Source organism: Nerophis lumbriciformis, linkage group LG03, assembly GCF_033978685.3.
Source record: "Nerophis lumbriciformis linkage group LG03, RoL_Nlum_v2.1, whole genome shotgun sequence".
NCBI classification, from domain to species: domain Eukaryota; kingdom Metazoa; phylum Chordata; class Actinopteri; order Syngnathiformes; family Syngnathidae; genus Nerophis; species Nerophis lumbriciformis.
Genome location: NC_084550.2, coordinates 19211719 through 19234440, shown reverse-complemented (window position 1 = coordinate 19234440; position 22722 = coordinate 19211719). Strand labels below are relative to the sequence as shown.

Genomic DNA, 22722 nt, shown 5'->3' with positions numbered 1-22722 from the left:
GGTTTTGCATTTTAGGTTTGTTGGAAGACAGTTAACAAGTTTAAACTGAGATTAATTTACAAAACCCAAAACCAGTGACGTTAGCACGTTGTGTAATTCGTAAATAAAAACAGAATACAATGATTTGCAAATCCTTTTCAACTTATATTCAATTGAATAGACTGCAAAGACAAGATACTTAATGTTCCAACTTATTTTGCAAATAATCATTAACTTAGAATTTAATGGCAGCAACACATTGCAAAAAAGTTGACACAAGGGCATTTTTACCACTGTGTTACATGGCCTTTCCTTTTAACAACACTCAGTAAACATTTGGGAACCGAGGAGACACATTTTTTAAGCTTCTCAGGTAGAATTCTTTCCCATTCTTGCTTGATGTACAGCTTAAGTTGTTCAACAGTCCGGGGGTCTCCGTTGTGCTATTTTAGGCTTCATAATGCGCCACACATTTTCAACGGGAGACAGGTCTGGACTACAGGCAGGCCAGTCTAGTACCCGCACTCTTTTACTATGAAGCCATGCTGTTGTAACACGTCTTACTGAAATAAGCAGGGGTGTCCATGATAACGTTGCTTGGATGGCAACATATGTTGCTCCAAAACCTGTATGTACCTTTCAGCATTAATGGTGCCTTCACAGATGTGTAAGTTACCCATGTCTTGGACACTAATACACCCCCATACCATCACAGATGTTGGCTTTTCAACTTTGCGCCTATAACAATCCGGATGGTTCTTTTCCTCTTTGGTCCGGAGGACACGACGTCCACAGTTTGAAATGTGAACTCATCAGACCACAGAACACTTTTCCACTTTGCATCAGTCCATCTTCGATGAGCTCGGTCCCAGCGAAGCCGGCGGCGTTTCTGGGTGTTGTTGATACATGGCTTTCTCTGCACCTTTTGATGATATTACAGACCGTAGACGGTGAAATCCCTAAATTCCTTGCAATAGCTCGTTGAGAAATGTTGTTCTTAAACTGTTCGACAATTTGCTCACGCATTTGTTGACAAAGTGGTGACCCTCGCCCCCGTCCTTGTTTGCGAATGACTGAGCATTTCATGGAAGATGCCAATCATGGCACCCACCTGTTCCCAATTAGCCCGTTCACCTGTGGGATGTTCCAAATAAGTGTTTGACGAGCATTCCTCAATCTTTTTTCCCCCCACTTGTGCCAGCTTTTTTGAAACATGTTGCAGGCATGACATTCCAAATGAGCTAATATTTGCAAAAAATAGCTAAGTTAAGTATCTTGTCTTTGCAGTCTATTCAATTGAATATAAGTTGATAAGGATTTGCAAATCATTGTATTCTGTTTTTATTTCCCATTTACACAACGTGCCAACTTCACTGGTTTTGAGTTTTGTATGTCAATATATCTAATTAATATTATTTTTAATCAAACCATCAAAATATGGGTTTTGTGTGGCAATAACTTAGTTGCTTAAATGGACATTTGTATCATTCAAACTGAGTTGTGAATGATTCCACACCAAACATTTCCACAATAAGGAGTGTGCTCCCGTTACAAGAAAGTACGGCAATGACTTTCAAAGTGGAATAAATAATGAAATGGTCCATGGACAGATGATTGAATCCATAAAAGACACGTGGAAGCCTCGGCATTCTGATTCCATGCAGATCTTCCAGTTTTACACAAACATCTACACCGCCCTAATCCCAGGGTATTCTCAGCTCAAAGTCCAGGTATCCAGTCGGGCTGATGGACAGATAGGAAGATTCTGAATAATTGAGTACACCAGCAGCGGTTTGACGGCATAACAATTCATTGAGGGGTGCTTGGCTGTACTTTAAATTCCAGGCATTTCCAAAAAAAACATGTCCGTCGACGGAATAGACGCCGCATCGGAATAAGTAACGCTTTTGTATCCTCTTCTTCGAGCGCAGACTTTGATGACACCCTTGAGAAAACGTAGTATACTTAGTATACGCTATTATTTGTATGTATACTTATAGTCTACTACATTTTGTCATGAGTGCAAACTGTGATGCAACAGTACACCAACAAACAAAACAACATGGGAAAGCCACAGGCTGTTAGATGTACAACCCTTGGTAAAAAATAAAATAAAAAAATAAAAAAATGGAATCACCAGACTTGGGAAATTAGTTAGTTTTGTAAAATAAAATGACAAAAACAACATTCTTTTAAGAAGAATTTAAACAAATCAAGAACATACATTGAGGTCGTCGGTAACAGTTCATTCTCAGATCAAGCATGGTGAAAACAAAGAATCACTCATTCTAAGAAATAAATATGCAATCACCCTGTAAATTGTCATTTCCACAGGTAAATATGTTCAATAGTCTGAAGTTAAAAAGGAGTGTTCACACTAGGGTTGTACGGTATACCGGTATTTGTATAGTACCGCGGTAGTAATGACTCATTCGGTACTATACCGCCTTTGAAAAGTACCGGACCGCCACCCCCCCTGTCGTCGTCCTCACATCGTGTCATTGCTGGTTTACGAGCAGAGGAGCATGTTCGGCAGCGCAAACACTCCGAGTACTTACCATTTAAGACCCCATTCCCCCTCCGCAACGCGACCTAGTACGCATGCGCGGAAAAAAATGTGCGCGTCATAGTCACCTCTGACCTGGAAGTGTATCCTTTTCGTATGCCATCCATCGACAGGATGTTTGGAGATCATTTTCAAAAATGTGCCGATATTATCGGCCGATAAATGCTTTAAAATGTAATATCGGAAATTATCGCTATCGGTTTCAAAAAGTACAATTTATGACTTTTTAAAACGCCGCCGTGTACACGGACGTAAGGAGAAGTACAGAGCGCCAATAAACCTTAAAGGCACTGCCAGTCACATGATATCTACGGCTTTTCACACACTAGTGAATGCCAAGCATACTTGGTCAATAGCCATACAGGTCACAATGAGGGTGGCCGTAATAACAACTTTAACACTGTTACAAATATGCGCCACACTGTGAACCTACGCCAAACAAGAATGCCAAACACATTTCGGGAGAACACCCGCACCGTAACACAACATAAACACGACAGAACAAATACCCAGAATCCCTTGCAGCACTAACTCTTCCGAGACGCTACAATATACACCCCCCGCTAGCCCCTGAGTTGATTTATTTTGGAAATCCTTGTTACATTGTTTAATGCATCCAGGGGGCGTCACAACAAAATTAGGCATAATAATGTGTTAATTCCACGACTGTATATATCGGTATTGGTTGATATCGGAATCGGTAATTAAGAGTTGGACAATATCGGATATCGGCAAAAAAGCCATTATCGGGCATCTCTAGTTCTTACTTATATCTGTCAGTCGACGAGCTATCGCCATCAATTCTGTATTTGGCTGTTAGAAAACTGGTAATTTTAGATCATGAACTTTGTTTTGATCAAATAACTACTGTATTGTCCGGACTATATAGTGCACCAGTATTTAAGCCGCACCCACCAAATTATAGAAGAAATACATAATATATGCGGCTTTTACACACACTCAAGTGAATGCACGCATACTTGGTCAACAGCCTTACAGGTCACACTGAGGGTGGCCGTATAAACAACTTTAACACTGTTTCAAATATGCGCCACACTGCGAACTCACGCCAAACAACAATGACAAACGGCATAGCTCGGTTGGTAGAGCGGCCGTGCCAGCAACTTGAGGATTGCAGGTTCGATTCCCGCTTCCGCCATCCTAGTCACTGCTGTTGTGTCCTTGAGCAAGACACTTTACCCACCTGCTCCCAGTGCCACCCACACTGGTTTAAATGTAACTTAGATATTGGGTTTCACTATGTAAAGCGCTTTGAGTCACTAGAGAAAAGCGCTATATAAATATAATTCACTTCAAAAACACATTTCGGGAGAACACCCGCACCGTAACACAACATAAACACGACAGAACAAATACCCAGAACCCCTTGCAGCACTAACTCTTCCGGGACGCTACAATATACACCCCCCCGCTACACCCTGAGTTGATTTATTTTGGAAATCCTTGTTACTTTGTTTAATGCATCCAGCGGGGCATCACAACAAAATTAGGCATAATAATGTGTTAATTCCACGACTGTATATATCGGTATCGGTTGATATCGGAATCGGTAATTAAGAGTTGGACAATATCGGATATCGGCAAAAAAGCCATTATCGGGCATCTCTAGTTCTTACTTATATCTGTCAGTAGACTAGCTATCGCCATCAATTCTGTATTTGGTTGCTAGAAAACTGGTAATTTTAGATCATAAACTTTGTTTTGATCAAATAACTACTGTATTGTTCGGACTATAGAGCACACCAGTATTTAAGCCGCACCCACCAAATTATAGAAGAAATACATAATATATGCGGCTTTTACACACACACACACAAGTGAATGCACGCATACTTGGTCAACAGCCTTACAGGTCACACTGAGGGTGGCCGTATAAACAACTTTAACACTGTTACAAATATGCGCCACACTGCGAACCCACGCCAAACAAGAATGACAAACTGCATAGCTCGGTTGGTAGAGCGGCCGTGCCAGCAACTTGAGGGTTGCAGGTTCGATTCCCGCTTCCGCCATCCTAGTCACTGCCGTTGTGTCCTTGGGCAAGACACTTTACCCACCTGCTCCCAGTGCCACCCACACTGGTTTAAATGTAACTTAGATATTGGGTTTCACTATGTAAAGCGCTTTGAGTCACTAGAGAAAAGCGCTATATAAATATAATTCACTTCACTTCACAAACACAATTCGGGAGAACACCCGCACCGTAACACAACATAAACACGACAGAACAAATACCCAGAATCCCTTGCAGCACTAACTGCATCCAGCGGGGCATCACGACAAAATTAGGCATAATAATGTGTTAATTCCACGACTGTTTATATCGGTATTGGTTGATATCGGAATCGGTAATTAAGAGTTGGACAATATCGGAATATCGGCAAAAAAAGCCATTATCGCACATCTCTAATGATAATGCATCTTGCCATAGAGTGAAATTGAAAAATGTCCATGAAGAAAGATAGAGGAGAATCAATACCCCGGCCTGCAAATAGGCCTGGCAAAGCTGATTTGGTAACCGCAATCAGAGAAAGTTGGAGCAAAATTGATGAAGAGTTCTGTCTGTCACTCGTTAAAGTCTGCAAGCTGTTATCAAAGCCAGAGGTGGTGCAACAAAGTACTCGGTGTTTGTTTTTAATAACACCATCATTTGTTTCTTAGAATTGCATGATTCCATACTTTTATTTCTCTGCTTGATATCAAAACGAAACTGTGACTGACTATCACAATTTGTAATCTTGGTGTGTTTTAGCAAGTCTTAAAACCAGAGAGTCGCCATTTGAAATGACTATAGATTTGTTTTATATCTGTTACCGGTACATGCTTTTTTTCTACACAATTGAACAACTTAATGATCGTCCTCCAAGTGTGGTGATTTCATAATTATGGCCAGGGATTGTAATCATACAAAACATTAAAAACAATACAATGGCAGAAGTCCAGCAAACAGACTTTATATGGAAGAAAACTCTTTTAAACCAACGCGGAAAGTGAAAGAATCATTATGATGTATTAAAAAAAAAAAATCAATTTGCCAGAGTTTCTCTTATTATGTTGACAATTGATACAATACAGTGTTTTTTGTTTGTTTGAGTACTCCATTTTACTACTAAATACAAGATATTTGATGTTCAAACTCATAAACTTTTTTTTTTTTCTGCAAATAATAATTAACTTAGAATTTCATGGCTGCAACACGTGACAAAGTAGTTGTTCAACAGTCCGGGGGTCTCCGTTGTGGTATTTTAGGCTTCATAATGCGCCACACATTTTCAATGGGAGATAGGTCTGGACTACAGACAGGCCAGTCTAGTACCCGCACTCTTTTACTATGAAGCCACGTTGATGTAACACGTGGCTTGGCATTGTCTTGCTGAAATAAGCAGGGGCGTCCATGGTAACGTTGCTTGGATGGCAACATATGTTGCTCCAAAACCTGTATGTACCTTTCAGCATTAATGGCGCCTTCACAGATGTGTAAGTTACCCATGTCTTGGGCACTAATACACCCCCATTACAGATGCTGGCTTTTCAACTTTGCGCCTATAACAATCCGGATGGTTCTTTTCCTCTTTGGTCCAGAGGACACGACGTCCACAGTTTCCAAAAACAATTTGAAATGTGGACTCGTCAGACCACAGAACACTTTTCCACTTTGTATCAGTCCATCTTTGATGAGCTCAGGCCCAGCGAAGCCGACGGCGTTTCTGGGTGTTGTTGATAAACTGTTTTCGCCTTGCATAGGAGAGTTTTAACTTGCACTTACAGATGTAGCGACCAACTGTAGTTACTGACAGTGGGTTTCTGAAGTGTTCCTGAGCTCATGTGGTGATATCCTTTACACACTGATGTCACTTGTTGATACAGTACAGCCTGAGGGATCGAAGGTCACGGGCTTAGCTGCTTACGTGCAGTGATTTCTTCACATTCTCTGAACCCTTTGATGATATTACGGACCGTGGATGGTGAAATCTAGGGCTGCAGCTAACGATTATTTTTCTATCGATTAATCTATAGATTATTTTTTCGATTTATCGGTTAATCTATAGATTTTTTTTTCGATTAATCTATAGATTATTTTTCCTTTTACCGATTTTTTTTTTTTTTTTCAAATGAAGAGGAAAAAATAAATGTAGGCCAGTTTTTTCAAAAGGCATGGCTTTTATTTACAAAAAAAAAAGTATGGCCACTCAGTCAACATTGACAACAACATGACAAAATATTCTGTAACAATGTAAACATTTAAAACTTTTAAACATTTAACAAAATTAAAAGTAGCTTATTTGCTTTTTAATGTGCAAATATAAAAGTAAACATCCAGTGCAAATCTTAATATTCTGGAATAGTATAAGCATTTCAAAAGTAAAAGTATTGCTTATTTTGCTTTAAAAAGGGCAAAAATAAAGATAAACATCCAATACAAAAAAGTGCAAAACGGAAATATTCTGTAACAAGTGTAAACATTTCAACAAAAGTAAAAGTATTGCTTATTTGCTAAAATGTGCAAAAATAAAGCTAAACATCCATCCATCCATCCATTTCCTACCGCTTATTCCCTTTGGGGTCGCGGGGGGCGCTGGAGCCTATCTCAGCTACAATCGGGCGGAAGATCCAATACAAAAAAGTGTACAGTGTAAACATTTCAACAAAAGTAAAAGTATTGCTTATTTTGCTTAATAACACAACAATGATAGTATGATTAAAGTGAAAGTTAATTGTTCGTTTGTACATAGTATATGTAACTGTTAATGTTGTAAAAGGTATTTTCACAACTAATTAACGTTAGCGTTTGTGACACGTCTTGTGCCGTGGGGTTCTTTCAGGACCGACAGACTGAACGCCAGACGGCTTTGCCAGGTTTACAATCTTTTAATTTTACACAAAGTCTTTTCTCTTCCAACTGCGCGGATCGCGCACCTGGGCACGATTGCGGCGTCGCTCCCGGCGCGCCCTGCCTCGCCGCTCGCTCGCCGCCGCCGCCTCTCCACAGCATTAAAGAGGAGCGCGTCTTTGTAAACACTGAACAGGCACGCCAAACGCGCCTCTCAGAGCGAAACGGTGCTTTAGTTTATGAATTTACAACGCAGATACAAATGACACATTCATGTTTTTGTGTAATAATGACAACGTATACGCACGCGGACGATTGACTTGTTGATGGTGATGGCAAGAACGCTGTCGGGGGTTTTCTTTTCAAATGTTCGTTCATAGCCGTTGTGCTGCTATGATAGGCCATTTCTGCTTGACACAGTGTGCATACAACAACATTATTAGGCCGTTTATTGAAATACTCCCACACTTTTGACGACTTTTGGCGTGCTTTTTTCCCCTCGCTCGCATCGTCTGCTTTGCGCTCCGCCATGACAGTAAAGTAGTGTGACGTAAATATGCGACGCGCCGACGCACAAAAACGGCGTCGACGTATTTACGTAACCGATGACGTCGACTACGTCGACGCGTCGTTTCAGCCTTAGTGAAATCCCTAAATTCCTTGCAATAGCTGGTTGAGAAAGGTTTTTCTTAAACTGTTCAACAATTTGCTCACGCATTTGTTGACAAAGTGGTGACCCTCGCCCCGTCCTTGTTTGTGAATGACTGAGCATTTCATGGAATCAACTTTTATACCCAATCATGGCACCCACCTGTTCCCAATTAGCCTGTTCACCTGTGGGATGTTCCAAATAAGTGTTTGATGAGCATTCCTCAACTTTATCAGTATTTATTGCCACCTTTCCCAACTTCTTTGTCACGTGTTGCTGGCATCAAATTCTAAAGTTAATGATTATTTGCAAAAAAAATAAAGTTTATGATTTTGAACATCAAATATGTTGTCTTTGTAGCATATTCAATTGAATATGGGTTGAAAAGGATTTGCAAATCATTGTATTCCATTTATATTTTCCAAGCCTTTAACTTGGTGCAACAAAGACAACCTCTTGTCTGTTCATTGGGAACTTAGGGAACGGAAAGTTTTTTGATAATTTACATACAATTTTTCTGACAAGTACTAATGTATACTTATGACCAGTGTTGGGACTAACGCGTTACAAAGTAACGCGTTACTGTAACGCCGTTAGTTTCGGCGGTAACTAGTAATCTAACGCGTTATTTTTTTATATTAAGTAACTCAGTTACCGTTACTACATGATGCGTTACTGCGTTATTTTACGTTATTTTTTATGTAGTATCGGCTAGAAACTGAGGATCTGATCGTGTTTTATGGCAGCGAAGCAGAGACGTGCTTCTGATTCTTCCTCTGCGCTCTCTGTGTGTGTGTGCGGGTGTGGGGAGGTGAGGGGAGGGGAGGGGAGGGGGGTGCGCAATAATAACCGTTGGCCAACAAAAAAGTAACCACAGAACACTATACGACTATACGGTATAGTGTTCTGTGGTTACTTTTTGGTTGGCCAAGCGGACGTGACGGCAGGCTGTCCTCACTCAGGTCCGCACGGACCTGGAGGGGCGTGCCTTAAGTCCGGCTGGAAATCGGGAGAAATTTGAGAGAATGGTTGTCCCGGGGAGAGGCAAGTATGAGATATTCTCCCTTCTTTTCTTTTGTCGAGCACAATTTAGTTAAATGTAAGTTGTGTCTTGGATCAAAGATCCCGTCTACTGCCCAAAACAACAATTCAAATCTGCCTGGTTAGGCTCTGTGTATGTCACGTGTGCCTTCCTTAGGTGAAGCCAGCTTTACAGCTATGTTGTTGATTGATTGATTGATTGAAACTTTTATTAGTATGTTGCACAGTACAGTACATATTCCGTACAATTGACCACTAAATGGTAACACCCCAGTAAGTTTTTCAACTTGCTTAAGTCGGGGTCCACTGATTCATGATACAGATATATACTATCAGATATATACTAACATCATAATACAGTCATCACACAAGATAATCATCAGGGTATATACATTGAATTATTTACAATCCGGGGTGTGGGATATGGAGGGAGGGGGGGGGGGGGGGGGGGTTAGGTGTGGTTGGTATCAACACTTCTGTCATCAACAATCAGCATCAACAATTGCATCATCAGAGAAATGGACATTGAAACAGTGTAGGACTGACTTGGTAGGATATGTACAGCAAGTAGTGGACACAGAGAGAGAGATCAGAAATTATAAGAAAAAATGTCTACATTTGATTATTTACAATCCGAAGAGGTATTATGTGGAAGGGAGGGTGTTAGTTTAAGGTTGTAGTTGCCTGGAGATGTTCTTTTAGTGCGGTTTTGAAGGAGGATAGAGATGCCCTTTATTTTACACCTGTTGGGAGTGCATTCCATATTGAAGTGGCATAGAAAGAGAATGAGTTAAGACCTTTGTTAGTTTGGAATCTGGGTTTAACGTGGTTAGTGTTAGTGTTATTATGCTGTTTGTTACTTATGTATGTTATGTTGCAGCTATTTAAAATAGTTTTGTCAATTTGTTCTGGCCTGAAATAAATTTGAAACATATCTTTGTCTTTGTGTGTTGTATGTAGAGCACATTGCTTAGCAGAGTTCAGTGATGCAAATGCATGTCAAGTTGATCAACAGATTGTATTATTCTCCAGTGCAATAACAGTACTGAAATGAAGGCTAAAAGGGCATTAATGGGAGCTTTAAAAACAAAAAGTAGAAGAAGTAACTAAATAGTTACTTTTCACAGTAACGCATTACTTTTTGGTGTAAGTAACTGAGTTAGTAACTGAGTTACTTTTGAAATAAAGTAACTAGTAACTGTAACTAGTTACTGGTTTTCAGTAACTAACCCAACACTGCTTATGACGTATTGAAATACGATATATAAGTATACACTGCATAGTCAATCCGAAAAATAATTGCATTTGTTTTCTATTGTTCAATCCATTTGCACGTCAGACGGAGCAATAGCACTTCAAATATTGATAACGGGTCTTTTTTTATTCATATCAAGACATCGAGAAGTGAGAAAAACAAAATCCTCAGCTCCGCCGTCTTGAAACAACATCTAAACCCTCTCCGATGTGGCGTTGGAGGGATGGATACAAAGCCTAAATTAATAGGCTGCGGGAAGTAAACAAAAGCCTGCTGTCTGTCAAAGAGCTGTAAACGAACACTTTGACAAGAAAACACAGCATGACGGAATGTACGAGCTTAAAAACATTTCTTCTCGACATGAATGGCAGCATATCTAAGCCCTGTGAAGAAGTATAATGCTATGTTGGAAAAAATCAATACTACGTCGTTATTCACCAGGCGGTTCTGGGTTGGAATCTTGGCCTGTTGTTCCCATGTTCTTCTTTCCGGGTTCCTCCCACAATCAGAAACCACGCACGGGTATTTAGATAACTCCTTCAGGAATAAATTGCCCAGAGGTGGATTCATTCTGAAGGGTTCTTGACAAGATCTAGATCGATCAGGGGTCCCCAAACTATGGCATCAATAATCTGACATCACATGGACATCCCAAGTAAAAAATTAAAATACAATTATATATATATATATATATACACATATATATCTATATACTGTACATAGCTATACATGTATACAAATATATACATACTGTATATACATATATACACACATACATATATACTGTATGTATGTATATATGTATATATTAGGGTTGTACGTAGGGGTGTAACGGTACACAAAAATTTCGGTTCGGTACGTACCTCGGTTTAGAGGTCACGGTTCGGTTCATTTTCGGTACAGTAAGAAAACAACAAAATATACATTTTTTGGTTATTTATTTACCAAATTTGTAAACAATGGCTTTATCCTTTTAACATTGGGAACACTATAATAATTCATACTTGCCAACCTTGAGACCTCCGATTTCGGGAGGTGGGGGTGGGGGGCGTGGTCGGGGGTGGGGCGGGGCGTGGTTAAGAGGGGAGGAGTATATTGACAGCTAGAATTCACCAAGTCAGGTATTTCATACGTTTTGTATATATATATATATATATATATATATATATATACATACATATACATATATCCTGAAAATATGTAAACAAAACAGTGTTTAGATAATTGATACTTCAAACTTGCATAAATAAATATTAAGGAATACAACATAACTTGGCTTCTGAGAGTTTCAAAATGTAATGAATAAAATGCTAAAGTTGTTGATAAACAAGCAATTATTTTAATAATTAAATATGGTCATTTTAAATGAATTATTATGATCATTTAAAATTAATTATTTCAAATATGTTTATTTTAATGTATAATTCTATGGCTGGATGTAATAAGGAGTCAGAAAAAATACAAATAAAAATAAAATTTTGATGTTTTTAGCAAAATATAGTAAACATTTATTTAGTTTTTTTTTTTTCTTCAACTAATAAATATATTTATTTTTAGGTAAGATAAACATAATAATACAATTTATCTCTAGTCTGGATGATTTACTTCTTGTCACCCTGTTGTCCTCCCGTCGTGAAAAAAGGCTGTCCTCACTCAGGTCCGCATGGAGCTGGAGGGGGCGTGGCCTCCAGCTCCGGCTGAAAATCGGGAGATTTTCGGGAGAATATTTGTCCCGGGAGGTTTTCGGGAGAGGCGCTGAATTTCGGGAGTCTCCCGGAAAATTCGGGAGGGTTGGCAAGTATGTAATAATTCTGCCCACGTTAATCAACATTAAACTGCCTCAAGTTGTTGCTCAGATTAAATAAAATGAAAAATTTTCTTCTACATATAAAACGTGCAACATTAAACAGTTTCAAGTCAACTCATCATGTTTAATTTATTACAGCATTTGGGAAGCCTGTAGTTGATTTATTATGTAAATGTTATATTTTTATCTACATGTGATAGCAGGGACCCTGCCATTCAAATCTAGGCTGCTGCATTACTAATGATTAATGTAACTATAGCTGAAAAAATTGTACAATAGCAATAGAAGAGAGCATTCATCCCTGAACACCATGGAGTTCATGTAGGCTTAATGATGCAGTTACATTATTATATCAACTATCAGAGACAGAAACTCTTCATTTAACATAATGTCCTTTTTTGCTGCTTCAACAAAGCTCAATCAACACAGAAAAAGGTCAAGTGAAATAACAGACAGACAGGGCTTTGCTGTCCGTAACACACACACACACACACCGCAAAATGAGCTAACGTTATGCTAAAAGCGAATTAGCTTTCACCTCAAGCCAGGACTGCGAGCGAACTGAGTTGCCTTTTATATTTCTAGAAGGTCAACGGCTCGTAGTGATGTTACTAGTAGTTGACTGGGAGGTGTTTATTATCATTTGGGGAGAGTCCGCTGCCTGATGATTACCTGCTAAACGCTAAGCTGTTGGCTGTTACCGCTCTGAATACGCACTGCTGATTGGCTGTTACCGCTCTGTTTGTAACCAATCAGATGGTTGTGTGGGTGGGACAGAGACAGAGGCTGAAGGAAGCGGAGGCGGTTACTTAATATGTTCGTGTAGAAACTCGTTTGGTACACCTCCGAACCGAAACCCCCGTACCGAAACGGTTCAATACAAATACACGTACCGTTACACCCCTAGTTGTACGGTATACCGGTATTAGTATAGTACCGCGATACTAATGAATCATATTCGGTACTATACCGCCTCTGAAAAGTACCGGTCCGCCATTGGTGGATCTAAACCTAATGATACCACTGCAATGATACCAAGTACAGTAGCGTATCCAGTCCATACTACTATGATTACGTCAATATTTTTTGGCATCACATCTTCTTTTGTTTTTTTATAATGTATATTATGTTTATAAACTCAGGAAATACATCCCTATACATGAGGACTTTGAATATGACCAATGTATGATCCTGGAACGACTTGGTATCGGATCGATACCCAAATTTGTGGTATCATCCAAAACTAATGTAAAGTATCAAAGAAGAGAAGAATAAGTGATTATTACATTTGAACAGAAGTGTAGATAGAACATGTTAAAAGATATTAACAGTAAATGAACAAGTACCGTATTTTTCGGAGTATAAGTCGCACCGGAGTATAAGTCGCACCTGCCGAAAATGCATAATAAAGAAGAAAAAAAAACATATATAAGTTGCACTGGAGCCTGGCCAAACTATAAAAAAAACTGCGACTTATAGTCCGAAAAATACGGTAGATTAATAATCCATTTTTTACCGCTTGTCCTTAATAAGTTTGACAAAATATTAGAATGATAAATGATACAATATGTTACTGCATACGTCAGCAGCTACATTAGTAGCCTTTGTTTGTTTACTTACTAATAATGTTCACTATTTTATTTAAGGACAAACTTGCAATAATAAACATATGTTTAATGTACCCTAAGATTTTTGGTTAAAATAAAGCCAATAATGCCATTTTTTGTGGTCCCTTTATTTAGAAAAGTATCGAAAAGTACCGAAAAGTATCGAAATAATTTTAGAATACTGGTGCCGGTACCAACATATTGCAAACCAGTAATTATAGTCTGCAAATTATGTGTTGTTGTTGTTGAGTGTCGGTGCTGTCTAGAGCTCGGCAGAGTAACCGTGTAATACTCTTCCATATCAGTAGGTGGCAGCCGGGAGCTAATTGCTTTGTAGATGTCGGAAACAGCGGGAGGCAGGGTGCAGGTAAAAAGGTGTCTAATGCTTAATCCAAAAATAAACAAAAGGTGAGTGAAAAGGTATTGAAGCTTAGGGAAGGCTATGCAGAACAAAACTAAAACCGAACTGGCTACAAAGTAAAGAAAAACAGAATGCTGGACGACAGCAAAGACTTACTGTGGAGCAAAGACGGCGTCCACAATGTCCATCCGAACATGACATGACAATCAACAATGTCCCCACAAAGAAGGATAAAAACAACTGAAACTACTCAGTGGCCTTGTCGTTAAAGTGTCCGCCCTGAGATCGGTTGGTTGTGAGTTCAAACCCCGGCCGAGTCATACCAAAGACTATAAAAATGGGACCCATTACCTCCCTGCTTGGCACTCAGCATCAAGGGTTGGAATTGGGGGTTAAATCACCAAAAATGATTCCCGGGCGCGGCCACCACTGCTGCTCACTGCTCCCCTCACCTCCCAGGGGGGTGAACAAGGGGATGGGTCAAATGCAGAGGACAAATTTCACCACACCTTTAGTGTGTGTGACAATCATTTAACTTAACTTTAAATATTGTTGATTGCTAAAACAAAGTAGATGCGGGAAATATCGCTCAAAGGAAGACATGAAACTGCTACAGGAAAATACCAAAAAAAGAGAAAAAGCCACCAAAATAGGAGCGCGAGACAAGAGCTAAAACACTACACACAGGAAAACAGCAAAAAACTAAAAATAAGTCAGGGCGTGATGTGACAGGTGGTGACAGTTCACCTACTTTGAGACAAGAGCTATAGTGATGCATGCTTGGTTATGGTTTAAAGTCATATCCAACAATTGCGACAACGACTTTTTACTGTCAACTGAGTTTGGTTTTTTTAATTATTTCTGCTGGTGGTGTGCCTCCGGATTTTTTCAACGCAAAAAATGTACCTTGGCTCAAAAAAGGTTGAAAAACACTGATATAGATAATACAAACCCCGTTTCCATATGAGTTGGGAAATTGTGTTAGATGTAAATATAAACGGAATACAATGATTTGCAAATCATTTTCAACCCATATTCAGTTGAATATGCTACAAAGACAACATATTTGATGTTCAAACTCAAACTTTTTTTTTTTTGTTGCAAATAATCATTAACTTTAGAATTTGATGCCAGCAACACGTGACAAAGAAGTTGGGAAAGGTGGCAATAAATACTGATAAAGTTGAGGAATGCTCATCAAACACTTATTTGGAACATCCCACAGGTGAACAGGCAAATTGGGAACAGGTGGGTGTAAAATTGGGTATAAAAGTAGATTCCATGAAATGCTCAGTCATCCACAAACAAGGATGGGGCAAGGGTCACCACTTTGTCAACAAATGCGTGAGCAAATTGTTGAACAGTTTAAGAAAAACCTTTCTCAACCAGCTATTGCAAGGAATTTAGGGATTTCACCATCTACGGTCCGTAATATCATCAAAGGGTTCAGAGAATCTGGAGAAATCACTGCAGGTAAGCAGCTAAGCCCGTGACCTTCGATCCCTCAGGCTGTACTGCATCAACAAGCGACATCAGTGTGTAAAAGATATCACTACATGGGCTCAGGAACACTTCAGAAACCCACTGTCAGTAACTACAGTTGGTCGCTACATCTGTAAGTGCAAGTTAAAACTCTCCTATGCAAGGCGAAAACCGTTTATCAACAACACCCAGAAACGCAGTCGGCTTCGCTTGGCTTGAGCTCATCTAAGATGGACTGATACAAAGTGGAAAAGTGTTCTGTGGTCTGACGAGTCCACATTTCAAATTGTTTTTGGAAACTGTGGACGTCCAAAGAGGAAAAGAACCATCCGGATTGTTATAGGCGCAAAGTTGAAAAGCCAGCATCTGTGATGGTATGGGGGTGTATTAGTGCCCAAGACATGGGTAACTTACACATCTGTGAAGGCGCCATTAATGCTGAAATGTACATACAGATTTTGGAGCAACATACTGTATGTTGCCATCTAAGCAACGTTACCATGGACACCCCTGCTTATTTCAGCAAGACAATGCCAAGCCACGTATTACATCAACGTGGCTTCATAGTAAAAGAGTGCGGGTACTAGACTGGCCTGCCTGTAGTCCAGACCTGTCTCCCATTGAAAATGTGTCCGCATTATGAAGCCTAAAATACCACAACGGAGACCCCCGGACTGTTGAACAACTTAAGCTGTACATCAAGCAAGAATGGGAAATAATTTCACCTGAGAAGCTTAAAAATGTGTCTCCTCAGTTACCAAACGTTTATTGAGTGTTGTTAAAAGGAAAGACCATGTAACACCGTGGTGAACATGCCCTTTCCCAACTACTTTGGCATGTATTGCAGCCATGAAATTCTAAGTTAATTATTATTTGCAAAAAAAAAATTAAGTTTATGAGTTTGAACATCAAATATCTTGTTTTTGTAGTGCATTCAACTGAATATGGGTTGAACAGGTTTTGCAAATCATTGAATTCCGTTTATATTTACATCTAACACAATTTCACAACTCATATGGAAACGGGGTTTGTAGATTGTTTACACAACCCAAGGAACTTCTCTGAAGTCACATGATTTGACTGTAAAGTCAGGGTTTATGTGGTCATAGCCGGAGGTGAGAGACTTCACTCCCAATGCAACGAGTCCGTCAATAACCTGCGGGTCGTCCAACAATACACATCAGCAACGTCTCTCCTTAGCTGTCCAAACACCCTGACGGCAGCTCAGTAGACGGTGGAAGACAACCGACAAAGACATGAAAAGGTGGTTTGAGGTATTCCAACCCACAGAAAGGGCAAGGTCAAGCAAACAGGGGGGAAGACTTCTGACAGAAAAATAGATAAATCATGGCATAGAGATGGAAAGAGCAGGTTGTACTGACAAGGTACTTTCGGATGGTACTTAGTAATATTGTCCTGATACCAATGTTTTAGTATCGGTACCAAAATTCCTCTAGCTTCTTTAACGATATTCAGCAAGAATTTTGCTGTGGCTTTACGAAGCTCTGATGTCATTGTATTCCTTAAACTCTTAAATATTAAGTGTTCAAGTGAGATTTGAGGTATTTATCAATCGATCAAACTTTATTTGCATCGCACTTTTCATACATATAGTGCTAGAATAATTGTTTCTAAATGATCACAATAACTTTGTATTACATTGAGTTCCTGACAAAAGCTACCAAGAGTAAGGCTCCTAAAACTCCACTGTGTAAGGGGGAAGCAAGATGAAGGTGTTCCTGTTTTCTCTCATGTATGGTAATCAACAGAAAGATATTGTTCTAACCCAAGGACTTCAAAGCGGAGAGAACCAAGGATCTGCCCAATTTCCAGACGAACTCTTTTTGAAGTATTTTACGACCTCTTCTTTTGAACTATTCTGTAACCAGAGGCAACGCTGTTTACGACCCACTTCCCTCTGGAAGTGGAAGCGGTGGTCGGAGAAAGTCAAATGAAGGAGGAATGCAATCTTTTGGCAGAGCCTGCTGGAGACTGTACAAGAGTACAGTGTGTCCAGGCGTTTCTCCTCAATTGAGTCCAAATTGAATTCTGTCTCTGTTTAATTCTTTGCCTCTTGTCTTGTTTTATAGTCATCAGTGTTTCAACCTAACATATAGTGTAAAGTGCTTTACATTTTTTTAAAAACCCTTCCGCCCTCATTGCATAATCGCAAGTGGAACCATATATCTAAATATATTAGTAAAATACAAAAGCTACCAAGAGTAAGGCTCGTAAAACTCCACTGTGTAGGGGGGAAGCAAGATGAAGGTGTTCCTGTTTTCTCTCATGTATGGTAATCAACAGAAATATATTGTTCTAACCCAAGGACTTCAAAGCGGAGAGAACCAAGGATCTGCCCAATTTCCAGACAAACTCTTTTTGAAGTATTTTACGAACTCTCTTTGAACTATTTTAAGGCACTCTTTTTGAACAATTTTACGACCTCTTCTTTTGAACTATTCTGTAACCAAAGGCAACGCTGTTTACGACCCACTTCCCTCTGGAAGTGGAAGCGGTGGTCGGAGAAAGTCAAATAGAACGTGCTGGAGACTGTACAAGAGTACCGTGTGTCTAAATTGAATTCTGTCTCTGTTTAATTCTTTGCCTCTTGTCTTGTTTAATAGATGTCATCAGTGTTTGAACCTGACATATAGTGTAAAGTGCTTTACATTTAAAAAAAAACAACTTCCGCCCTCATTGCATAATCGCAAGTGGAAACATACATCTAAATATATTAGTAAAATACCATTAAAAAATGCATAAATATTACATAAATATAAAGTTAAAAACTAAATCAGATTAATTAGATTGGTATGTGGTTGGGTTGTCCCGATACCAATATTTTAGCACCGGTACCAAAATGTATTTTGATACTTTTCGGTACTTTTCTAAATAAAGGGGACCACAAAAATGGCATTATTGGCTTTATTTTTACAAAAAATCTTAGGGTACATTAAACATATGTTTATTATTGCAAGTTTGTCCTTAAATAAAATAGTGAACATACTAGACAACTTGTCTTTTAGTAGTAAGTAAGCAAACAAATACTCCTAATTTAGTCTATATAATGACATAGTGTCATTTTCCATTCTATTATTTTGTCAACATTATGAGGGACAAGCTGTAAAAATTCGTTATTAATCGAGTTGTTCATTTACTGTTAATATCTGCTTACTTTCTCTTTCAACATGTTCTATCTACACTTCTGCTAAAATGTAATAATCATTTATTCTTCTGTTGTGTGTATACTTTACATTAGTTTTGGATGATACAACAAATTTAGGTATCGATCCGATACCAAGTCGTTACAGGATCATACACTGGTCATATTCAAAGTCCTCCTGTGTCCTAGGACGTAGTTTACTGAGTTTATAAACATAATATGAAAAAAAAAAAAAGAAAAAAAAAAATAAACTTTTTTTTTTTTTGGTAGTGTCGACTAGATACGCTATTGTACTTGGTATCATTACAGTGGATGTGAGGTGTAGATCCACCCATGGCGTTTGTTTACATTCAGGGTGCTGGCTTGCTGTTATTGTGTGTAGTGAAGCATGTTTAGCTATTCCTCGTCCTGCACGGATGATACTTGTAAGAAACGTACTTTATTCGTCGTCATGGAGGCGAGGATTAGTGATTTGGAAGTAGCTAAAAACTGCCGATTGCGAAAGGACGTTCGCGGCTAGCTACCCATGTCTTAAAGCACCTCTTCCTGAGGGCGTTTCAGTGTTATAACTTCACCTTTATCGTTAGTTTTTAAGCCAAAATGCGTCCGTTCTCCCTTTTCTGTAAGTACTCGGTGATTGTGCGCTGCCGAACATGCTCCTATGCTCGCAAAAAACCAGCAATGTCACGACGTGACGACGCACCGTCATGTACTTTTCAAACGGAGTATAGTACCGTTTTTGATTCATTATTACCGCGATACTATTCCAGTACCGGTATACGGTACAACCCTAGTACTTAGTGATATGTGGTCTATAATCATCACTTCACACTTTAAAGAATGCATCAGCCTTAGAATGTGATTCTGCACAAAAAACTTCATCGGGAAAACATTCATTTAGTTTCCGTCCACAAAGACCAAAGTTGCTATTTCAGACTGCTTAGTGGTTTTCATATGGAACGCTCCAGTAAATAATTGCTTTTGGGAACAAATCGTCCAGTCGTTTAGACCATGGGTGTCAAACTCTGGCCCGCGGGCCAAATTTCACTTGGCCCTTGAGGCGATATCAAATTAACACTAGAGCTGGCCCGCCGATTATATTCAAGCGGCGGTGACGCGGTAACACTGCATTCACCGCGACTTCTCATACTTGCCAACCCTCTCGGGAGACTCCCAATCTTCAGAGCCCCTCCCAAATATCGTCACGTCTGCTTTTCATCCAGTCCAACTAGTGCTGGCCCAGTCAAATAATATGTGCGGCTTCTGCATGCACACACAAGTGAATGCAACTCATACTTGATCGACAGCGATACAAGTTACACTGAGGGTGGCCATATAAACAACTTTAACATTGTTAGAAATATGCGCCACACTGTGAACCCACACCAAACAAGAATGACAAACACATTTCGGGAGAACGTCCGCACCGTAACACAACATAAACACAACAGAACAAATACCCAGAATCCTTTGCAGCACTAACTCTTCCGGGACGCTACAAGGTGTGTGTGGAGGGGGGGGGGGGTTTGGTGGTAGCGGGGGTGTATTTTGTAGCGTCCCGGAAGAGTTAGTACTGCAAAGGGTTCTGGGTATTTGCTCTGTTGTGTTACGGTGCGGATGTTCTCCCAAAATGTGTTTGTTATTCTTGTTTGGTGTGGATTCACAGTGTGGCGTATATTTCTAACAGAGTTAAAGTTGTTTATACGGGCACCCTCAGTGCGACCTGTATCGCTGTTGATTAAGTGTGCGTTGCATTGACGTATGTGTGCGTACAGAAGCCGCACCTGTCTTGTGTCTGGGCCGGCACAATGTCAGAATGGATGAAAAGCGGACGTTAAAGGCAATGCCTTTAAGGCACGCACCCAAGATTGTGGACTACAAGATATAATGACTGATGAACACCTTCGTTCGATAATGAAGGTTGCCTCAGCTCAAAGCCTGAACCCCGACATTAATGAACCAGCATCCAAGAAAAGATGCCAGGTATCTGGCTTGGGCACATCAGATTAGATCAGTGTGTTGCAAAATGAGCAGTTTAAAGTCCTGAATGGTTGGTTTATTCATTGTTATTTTATTTTCAAAAAAGTTATTGTTGATATTCACCTCAGCAGGCTGCAAATAGAAAAGAGGCATTATATATTTTTTTAAATTGCATTTGATATGCCATTGATATTTTTTAATTATTATTATTATTATTATTTGGAACTCGATTTTGCATGTCACTATAAAGTTATATAAGCCTTGCTTGTTCAAAATTCAATGCAAAACTATTAAAAGGTTAATTTGTTCAACCTTGGTCCGCGGCTTTGTTCAGTTTTAAATTTTGGCCCACTCTGTATTTGAGTTTGACACCCCCAGGTTTAGACGTTGACAATCCCTTGTTTAAATTATTTAAACTAAGCGGTTGGATGCTTTGTTTATGGTAATGACGATAGGTATCGGATGATTATTGATATATTATTCCATAAGGTGTGATGCATCCTGAAAATCAAATAAGGTAATAAATAAGATCTGAGCACCCCAGCCATGAAATGACTAATGTCCCATACAGAATAACAATGATCCGATTACAGAACCTCGGTATCCTCTGTCACGATCAAAATGCAATGCATGCGTTAGGTTCTGTTCCCGTAAATGTGGTTAGCAGAAGAGTTTTGTGTTTCATTGCAGATCGGCTGCTTGTCAAACAGCATTTCAACATCCTGGAAGCTGGTCAGTTGAGGAAGAGGACGCTGATGTGTTTGAATGTGCAGTTCGTAGTGTATTCTAGGGTTGTCCCGATCCCGTATCGGTATTCTGATATCGGATGATCCGATCCGCTAAAAAAAAAGAAGTATGGGACAATATATAAGGTTTTACTACTTACGTATAAAATACTACACGGTCTAGCTCCGTCCTATCTTGTCGATTGCATTGTACCATATGTCCCGGCAAGAAATCTGCGTTCAAAGAACTCTGGCTTATTAGTGATTCCCAGAGCCCAAAAAAAGTCTGCGGGCTATAGAGCGTTTTCTATTGGGGCTCCAGTACTATGGAATGCCCTCCCGGTAACAGTTAGAGATGCTACTTCAGTAGAAGCATTTAAGTCCCATCTTAAAACTCATTTGTATACTCTAGCCTTTAAATAGACCCCCTTTTAGACCAGTTGATCTGCCGTTTCTTTTCTTCTCTGCCCCCCTCTCCCTTGTGGAGGGGGGGGGGGGGGGGGGGGGGAAGAGGTCTGGTAGCCATGGATGAAGTGCTGGCTGTCCAGAGTCGGGACCCGGGGTGGACCGCTCGCCTGTGCATCGGTTGGGAAGTTCTCTGCGCTGCTGACCCGTCTCCGCTCCGGATGGTGTCCTGCTGGCCCCACTATGGACTGGACTCTCACTATTATGTTAGATCAACTATGGACTGGACTTTCACTATTATGCTAGATCCACTATGGACTGAACTTTCACACTATTATGTTAGATCCACTATGGACTGGACTTTCACAATATTATGTTGGATCCACTATGGACTGGACTTTCACTATTATGTTAGATCCACTATGGACTGGACTTTCAATATTATTTTAGATCCACTATGGACTGGACTTTCACTATTATGTTAGATCCACTATGGACTGGACTTTCACAATATTATGTTGGATCCACTATGGACTGGACTTTCAATATTATTTTAGATCCACTATGGACTGGACTCTCACTGTTATGCTGGATCCACTATGGACTGGACTCTCTCTATTATGTTAGATCCACTATGGACTGGACTCTCACAATATTATGTTAGATCCACTATGGACTGGACTTTCACTATTATGTTAGATCCACTATGGACCGGACTCTCACACTATTATGTTAGATCCACTATGGACTGGACTTTCACTATAATGTTAGATCCACTATGGACTGTCCATCCATCCATTTTCTACCGCTTATTCCCTTTAGGGTCGCGGGGGGCGCTGGAGCCTATCTC

The 22722-nt window shown here is 39.8% G+C and overlaps 1 protein-coding gene across 1 annotated transcript in view; it reads right to left on the bottom strand.

The window, feature by feature from the left end:
* LOC133580559 (vertebrate ancient opsin-like) overlaps positions 1-22722 on the bottom strand; it is a 242418-nt gene that overhangs the window by 5738 nt on the left and 213958 nt on the right. The gene's annotated exons all lie outside the window — the stretch shown is intronic.